At 54.9% G+C, this 8,565-nt stretch overlaps 1 pseudogene across 1 annotated transcript; it reads left to right on the top strand.

Moving 5' to 3' along the window:
- Nucleotides 1-433: 433 nt before the first annotated feature.
- LOC309858425 (sushi domain-containing protein 4 pseudogene) lies at nt 434-8,009 on the top strand (annotated as a pseudogene). The gene is made up of 4 exons: nt 434-498; nt 919-1,098; nt 2,238-2,434; nt 7,836-8,009. The product of its transcript is annotated as a sushi domain-containing protein 4 pseudogene (transcript).
- The last annotated feature ends 556 nt before the right edge of the window (nt 8,010-8,565 follow it).

Raw genomic sequence — 8,565 nt, 5'->3', positions numbered from 1 at the left:
CCGGGTACCCAGGCTTCTTCAGCTGCAAGGATCGCACCCCCACCCCGCAGACCCCCCGCGGGACACCCGCGCAAGCGGCGCAGACGCTCGGAGAGGCCAGGGCAGTTCCAAGGCACAGGCCTCGGATCGGAGTACCCGCGGATCCTGAAGGGCAAACGCTGGGATGCCCTGGGATGGGGAGGTACTCAGCCGCTTTGGTCGCCACTCGGGCCCCAAAGGGACGCGCGGAACCTTCGCGGGGACCGAGGGCTGACAGGTTGCGGGCCCCCCGCGTGGGTTGGAGGCCGCCTGGCCGCGGGGCAGGCAGGTGCAGGCGTGCGGGATTCTGATTGGTCCCGGTGCCGCGGGAGCCGGAGGGGGGCGCGTGCGGGGGACTGGCGCTGCCGAGGCTTCCCTGTGGCTAGCGCGGTGGGGCGCAGAGGTCGCGCACAGATGCGGGTCAGAGCGGCGCAGGGAGGCGGCAGAGGCGGGAAGGAAGCTGCCAGAGAAGCCCCGTAGGTAAGCGCGGGAGCCCGCGGGCCAGGGAGGGGCCGCCGCGCCAGGAACCCCCGCGACCTCGGGGCACGACGGAGAGCCCTGAGGTGGGGTAGGACGCGCGGGGACCCGCTACCACGCCGCGAGGTGCCCGAGAGTGAAAACGCATAGGCCCCGGCAAAAGTTCGGATCCAGCAGGAGACGCGGGGATGCTTCCGACTTAGTGGCCAAGGTTCCGGCGCAATCCCGGCCAGGCCGCCCTTCCCCCGCCGTCCACACGCGCGGCGCCTCGTGGCGCTGCCGCGGGTTGCGCGCGGCGGGTTGGGGGGTGGGTGGTGATGCCAGTGGGGGCCGGGAGGGGGGTTCCCGCAGGGAGGGGGATGGAGGAGGGGAGGCCCCGCTGCCCCGCGGCTCAGGCACCGCCGCGTCCGCTCCTGATTGCAGGCGCCTGTGAGCCGGGTGCGGTGCCTGGACGAAAGATGCATCATGGAATGAACCGGAGCCCGGGAGACGGATTTCTGGAGAAGCAGCAGCAGCAGCAGCCGCTGCCCCCTCGCAGGCTGCTGGCCGTGGTCCTGTAGATCCAGCTGGCTCTGTGCTTCGGCCCCGCACAGCTTACGGGCGGTGAGTGACCTCAGGGTCCACGGCGCTGGGGTGGGCGCCAACAGGAGACCACCCTCCGCCGGGACCCCCGGCGTTTCTCCGATGCCTGCGCGCGGCGCGCCCAGGGTGCATGCACAGCCCCATGGTGCCTGGAGCTGCCCAGCGGCCCGCAGCCAGGCTCCTCCGAATGGGGCAAAATGAGCGGGCCCATTACCCTCACTTGGGCCGCGGGCGAGCCAGAGAGAGGGAGAGGGCACTTCTGAGCTGAGCGCGTGTTTGTGGGCCTGTGCATGGTGTCGGAACCCTCAGTGGACAGGGACCAGGTGTCAGCTGTCAGATAGAAGCCGGGGCAGGTTGCCCCCCCCCCCACCCATCCTCCTTGTGAGTGTGAAATGTCTGAGGAACAGGCTAGTCTGGCAGAGGGACGGGTCTGTCGGGAAGTTCACTTTCTCTTACCTATGGAGGTGCTGAGTTCCTGCACTGCTGTGCGGGTGTATGGGGGCCGGGCTGGGGCACAGAGGGTCCCGTCAGGCGTGCTTCTGGGGGATGGCTTTGTATCTCCATGTCTGATTTACAGGGGAATGCAGTCGAGTGCATCCGTGGGAAGTGGGAGCTGGCTGAAAGAAAATGCAGAGCCTTGGTCCCCATCCGTGGCTGACCCTCTGTGTTTTGGGATCTGGGGGAGGGAGCTCTGTCTGCCTTGGTGGAGGAGAGGGAGGGAGGGAGTCCTGGCTGCATTTGGGAGCTGATTGCTGTCCCTTCCGGATTTCTGAGAGAGCTTGCTCATGTGCCCCTGTGAAAGGGCAGACTCCTATGTTTCCCAGCTGAACTACTGTTCATATATAAATAAGTGATAATTGGTGGAAAAGCAGGTATTGATTGCTATGGATAAACCATTTCCCATTTAAAATATTGCTGTTCAGAGAGTGAAGGGGAACAAGGAGAGACATGAGTGGAAAACTAGTAAAGGGGGGTGGGGAGGGACCGCAGAGGAATCCAGGTCTCAGGCATTGTGTGGAAAGATCTGGACATCTGGAGCATGGGGGAGCTTTTGGGGCGTGCACGTCTCAGGATTAGTGAGTTTATCCTTGCTTCATCCTAGGGACCCAGCCTCGGAAGCACATATTTAGAGGCTCCTTTTCTTCTCTCTGTCAATGTAGGGTTCGATGACCTTCCGGTGTCCCTGAGAATGGCTTCAGGACACCTGGTGGTTGGCTTTTCCTTGAAAGGTCTGACACCCAGTTTCACTGCCAAGACGGGTTCATGCTCCAGGGCCCTACAAAGAGGCTGTGTGTGAGACATCTCAATGGAACCCTCGGCTGGATCCCCAGTGATAAGCCCTTCTGTGCACAAGAAGGTAAAGTGCCCCCCTCGTCCGTGGAGGCTGCTCGTGGGGCTGTGGGGACCAGCCGCGCCAGCCCAGGGGCCCACCCCACATGCTGGCGGGAGAGCATTGTGGCCAGGCCGGGCGCAAAGGAGGCTCGGTGTCACAAGTCACCGTGTCCCTCCTCAACCTCAATGACGACCCAGGTCCTGGTTTCTGTCGAGGCAGGAGAGCAGCTCAGGTCACACCAGGGGTGCTCACTGCTGCGTCCCTAGCCAGCCGCGCACTCCCAGCCCCGGCGCCTGAGAAAGCAGACTTGCCCGTGGAGGCAGGAACGTGTGGTACTCGGGAGATCCACTCAGTCACTGTCGCGTCTGTTCCAGGCGGGTTTTGATAGGGAGACAGGGCGGCACAGTGGGCATTTGTTTCCAGCAGTTACCCTATGGTCTCTCGTCATGGCGCGTTATCTGCCTACCTCTGGCAAGCGTGGCGGTGTCTGCTCTGTGTGCTTCATGCTGCGTGGGTGTGTGTGAGTTTAGAACACTGCTCAGAGGTTACCTGGCGGCGGGCAGGGGGCTGACTGTCTCCGCGGCAGGTTGGGCTGATGCAAGGGAGGCAGTGCCAGTGCGGGCAAGGGCTCCGTCTCTCCCCACCACCCCTGACCGTGGGTGTGGATGGAGCTTTCCTGACCTTGACAGCTCACTGTTTTTGGAATTAGCATAGACCGTGTTTATGGAAGTCTTCGAAGCACCGAACTCGACTGTCACTGAGCATAGGCAAAGGCTTCCCCAAGCTGAGAGCATGCATGGTCTCTGCTTTTATTTTTGAGGTCTTTTTCTAAAAGAGTCAAAATTAAAACAAAGAAGTAAAGTGAACTAAATCACACAGAGAAGGACAGGTGTGTGTGTGACAGGTGGAATCTCAACAACAAAACAAATGAACAAGTAAGAGAAGCGTTGGAACGAACATGGGAGTGGTGGCTGAGCAGGGCTGAGAGAGCTCCAGCTGTGAGGTGGGTCGCAGGAAGGAACATGCGCCCGGGAGTACTGTCTGTGGTACTGTGACCACGGTGTGTGGGGACAGACGGGGACACCCCTGGCGGCACTGTCGGAAGTTCTGAAATATGGAATCACCGTGGTTATGCCTAATAGCAAGAGGGCATGGTTGGTCAAGTATCCTTCAATTAATAATGGTCAGCGTCACCATTCAGAACGGGTGCTATGGGCCTCGGGTGGATGCTGTGTAGGGAAGGTGGCTCCCTGTGTTGCAGGTAGGAGTCTGTGTCCCTTGATACAGATGCTTCTCTATATTTATTGAGACAGGCATGTGGTTTTTCCTCTTTAACTTTGCAGCCTTGCAGGTTACACAAGCTTTCTCTTGAAAAATCAAAACAAATTTTGAAAAGGATTTTAGAAATAAATGAATATTTTCTGCTATGCGCAGCCCATGCAGGCTGTGGTTTCCATAAGGTTTCAGTAATGAAAAGTTTATTTGGTTTTGTAGATCAACTTCCGTGATAAATCCTTTGGCCCAAGATACTCAGCATTTAAAACCCAGACAGGCTCAGGAACATATCAGCAATAGTAAAACACGCAGGCTCTGCGAATATTGCCTGGAGACAAAGGCCTTCTATTGTTTTATCATCCTGGGAAACAGCTTATCTAAAAGACAACCTCTTGCCAGTCCTGTCCTAACTACCTAATGAAGTATGCCCCAACTTAGAAGGCCTTCATTTCCCCTTGCTCACTGTGTCTCAGACACATGGACCCTCCTGTGTGTGTGTGTGTGTGTGTGTGTGTGTGTGTGTTTAAAAGATTTTATTTATTATTTATATGTCAGAGAGAGAGAGCGTGCAGGAGCAGAGGGAGAATTAGACACTGTACTGAGCCAGGTGCCCGATGCGGGACTTGATCCCAGGACCCTGGGACTGAGCCAGCCAGGTGTCCCCCTCCTGTGTGTGTGGTTTTTTTTTTAAGATTTTTTATTTATTTATTTGACAGAGAGAAATCACAAGTAGATGGAGAGGCAGGCAGAGAGAGAGAGAAGGAAGCAGGCTCCCCGCTGAGCAGAGCCCGATGCGGGAATCCATCCTAGGACCCTGAGATCATGACCTGAGCCGAAGGCAGCGGCTTAACCCACTGAGCCACCCAGGCGTCCCCTCCTCCTGTGTGTTTTTAAGGACACTCGTGTTCTCCTGGCTTTTGCACTTACTCTCCCTCTGCCTAAAGCTGTCTTCTCCCAGATCTGCTCGATAAGGCCACCTTGCCATGTGGCCCTGCATCATAAACATTATCTCCTCAGGGTGCCTGTCCCATGCACCCGGATTCCAGGGGCCCCTGGTAGGTCCCTGTGACCTCAGCACCTGTTCCTCCTCATGCGAGCGGCAATCACTGCATGTTAGTCTCTACCTCGCAGATTTACTAACTTGTTAGCGGCCTTCTCCATGCAGCGAGGGTAGGATTCCTAACTCTCCGTGCCCAGCGCTTGCAGCTGGGTGCTCAGCGAGTCACCAGTGGACAGATGGATGGTTGGATGGATGAATACCGGGTGTTATAAATGCAGGGGTAAACAAAACCCAACACCATCCTTTACAGCGAGGCTTCCAGCACCTTTCCTGTGTGGATATGAATGCTCCAGGGTCGATTACGTAGTTATGTTCCTGGAAACACTTTTTAGGGAGAATGGGTGTCAGAGTTGGCACTTGAAGGAATCAGGTTCATGTTCACATATAACTGGCATTTAAAAAGGCCAGTAAATATTGGTCGTGGTATGTATTCTTAGAACTTTGCCTTTTCTGCTCCTTAGGACTCTGCTCTATGCTAACTAATGTCATTGAATAATTTGTTCTTAGGTATAACTGTGTAATATCACCTTAATATCCCCTCTTTGACTTGTTTCTATTAAATCCCCTATTACACGAGCAGGACTCAGATGCAGCGATGCAGTGGTCTGGGGAGAAAGGATGTCTCAAAGTGGAAGCTTTGCACCCTCTCCGTTGTATCCCCAAAGTGCCCGTTTGTGTCTGTCTGTGTCGGGTTTGATCACATCCCCACTCCTGCCAGAGTCAGATACCGATGGAGCTTTATCTGTCATCCTTGGTAACGGCATTTTTGGAGCGGCTTTTAAACATTCTTCCGGCTGACGGGATGCACTCATACTGTAGGAAATTTCTCTTATTTCTGTTTGAAACTTCAGAACTGATGAAGATTATATGTATTTGTTTTGGGGCACTAAAGATCCTGGCTTCTCTGTTTCCATAGACATGAAGTGCATAGTCACGTCCGGCTAAGGATGGCCTGGCTGGGCCAGGCTCGTCTTCCTATCTCCCCTCCTCTGGTGGGGGGCTCAGGCGCCAGACGCCAAGGGTAGGATCATAGCTCAGCTTTGGGGGGCCGACTTCTGTGAAGCTACTGCTGGTCTGTTTTGTTCTGTCCTTTATCTGGGCCACAGCCCTCCTGGCCTCCTGGCCATAGCTCCGGTGCCTGCTCCCAGCTCCCTGGTCAGTGCGAGTCTCTGTTCCATAGCAGCCAGTCCCCATGGTGACTCCATCATGAGCAGAACTTGGGAGGCCGTAGTGCCCTGGGATCCTTGGGCCATGTGCCCCGTGGTGGCCCCCAGCTCCTGGCTGTGGACAGAGGCATCTGGTCAGGAGTTCAGGGCACTCTGTGTGAGTGACTGCTGCTTCTGCACAGCCAGTGACCACACACTCACGGGCCGCAGTGTCCCTTCTGTCCACTGGCTTTACTCACTGACGCTGGCTGTCTGCTAAGGACCTGGGTCAGCTCCCGGAGAAGTCGGAAGCCAGTCAGGGGAACGGTGGCTTTGTCGCGTAAATCAGCACCATGGGGTTAGTTGGCAGCTGGGGTTTTACAGAGGGGCGCCTGGATAAAGGTGTTTTTATTTGCTCTGACTAATGCCTGTGTTAGCACTACTGAGAAACGTGATTTCCCGTTTCCATTAAGAAGGCAGCAGTGGTGCCAAGTTGTCACTTGCCTTGTGACTCCAGTCAGGATCATTCTGGCATTGACTTTGGGGGAATTTGTCTATTCTGGTAGAAAAATTTTTGGTTAAACGTGAGAGGTTGGAAACCCCTTTCCACAGTTTGAAGCTCAAAAATGAGAGGTCGAACTAGAACCACAACAGTTTTCCATCAAGGACGCTTCCTGCTGAAATTTGCAGACAGAGGTTTGATGGGGTTGTCCCGGGGCTCCATGGCCGCACTTCCTTGACATTTCTTTGCCAGCCACGTGTGGAGTCCCGGAGTGCCAAGGGCATGTGGGAGAATGCAGGGGTGCAGTCCCTGCTCTCCAGCTAATCTGGAGATGAAGGCAGATGCCACACCCAAGCTTTGACTTTGAATGACCCCGGGAAGAGGTCATCCTGTTTTCTAGAGTCTGTTGTCAGATTCTTCATTGGTCCCTGTAAACCCAGCCCCAACCCTACATCAAAACTCCTGGGATGTGCTTTTTAAACCCACCTGTGTTCCCGGCCATGGGCTGCTTGGGTCCCTTCCCTCCGCAGCCTCAGGACTCCTGGGCTCAGGCCTCAGAGCCAACAGTTCATGGTCAAGTCTCCCACCATTCCAACCATATGGCTGATTCAGAAGGCTTTCGGGAGTGGCTGAGAAACCCAGTCTTACAGCATTGAGATACTCTTGGAGAAAGTTTCTGTGATTGTCGAAATGCTGTTCTTGGATTTTGCTTCATTTTTAAAACTTGCGAAGCTTGGAGCGCAACCCCTCTGTACGCCTCCGGGGATGGCTGCACAAGGTTATGTGGGGACACACGCGGAATTGGGAGGAGACCGTGTTCGAAGTGGAGGGTTATAATTTATCCACTGTATTTTATCTCTCAATCACGTTCTGTGTGGACTTCCTGTTCCTGCGCCCCTGATGCTGGGCTACAGACCCTTTCCGAGTCTGTATTCTGCTCCCACCTGCTTCCAGGAAGCAGGTCACCTACCTGTGGGGGGCTGTGTGGTGTTGGTGGTTGCATGTGCTTCCATGTTATTACCCGCGTGGAGCAGATCCGGTAGAAGGGAGGTGCCGGCCGGTGTGGCCCCAGCTTGTCCCCCACTGTTCTGCAAGGCCTTTTTTTTCTTCTGCCCCAAGGCAGAGGCGGTAGGCTGGGTGGGACCACTTAGCAGGTCATTGTGAGCCCCCAGCTCTGTCCTTCCTCTCTTAGTTCCAAAATCGCCTGAGGCTCCACTGCGAGGTGTGAAGGGTTCCAGGCTGGAGGTGAAGCTCCTTTCATGGCTGGATTGGGACATCTTGTCCTCAGTCCCCTCCAGACCAGGGGCTAGCAGTCCCTGTGCGAGGGCCTTTTATCACAGGGAAGCCTGAAGCCAGGTCCGAAAAGAAGAGCTTTGTGCCAAGCTGGGAAGCACAACAGGCTGAAATTTAAAAAAATAACGTGTCCATTTTACACCTTTGCAGATTGCCGTATCCCTCAAATCGACGATGCTGAGATTCATAACAGGACATACAGACACGGAGACAAGCTGATCGTCACCTGTCACGAGGGATTCAAGATCCGCTACCCTGATCTGTACAACATGGTTTCTCTGTGCCGTGATGACGGGACGTGGGACAACCTGCCGCTCTGTCAAGGTAGGGGCGCGGGCTGGGAACACGTGCGCGTCTCTCCACTGGGACGTGGAGGGAAGCAGGGCCCACCGGCTCTGGCCTTGGCATCCGCACACCCTCCCTGCGGTCCCCACCAGCCCCTCGTGCCCACCGTGAGAGCCCAGACCAGAAGAGCCCTTGTTCTTGAGCATGTTGACTTCTCCTTCACACCGAGAACCAAAAGTCTTTTAAGAAATAGGCATTTTGTCACCAGGCTGTGAGCACGATGATGAACTATGGCATTTTTAATGAAAACAGCAGAACGTTTATACTTATTTCAGTGGTAGTGAGGGTAGATTAAAGACGCATCTTTACAGAGGCTATTTTTTCTTAACGTTATCCATTTTTATAATGCATGAGGAGCAGAAAAATAATCAAATTCAGATTTTATCCAAACTACCCAGTAAATAAGAATCCTCTTGCCTTTTTAACATTTGCCTGGGCCAACACGGAGGACCCTGTTTATGAAAATAAGTCCTTCCGTGCACATTAATTCTGATTTTATTTTCTTGACATGTGACTTGAAAGCCAGTGCATAATT

The sequence above is a fragment of the Mustela nivalis genome (assembly GCF_964662115.1).
Source record: "Mustela nivalis genome assembly, contig: HAP1_SCAFFOLD_2391, whole genome shotgun sequence".
NCBI lineage: Eukaryota > Metazoa > Chordata > Mammalia > Carnivora > Mustelidae > Mustela > Mustela nivalis.
This window is presented reverse-complemented; position numbering and strand designations above follow the sequence as displayed.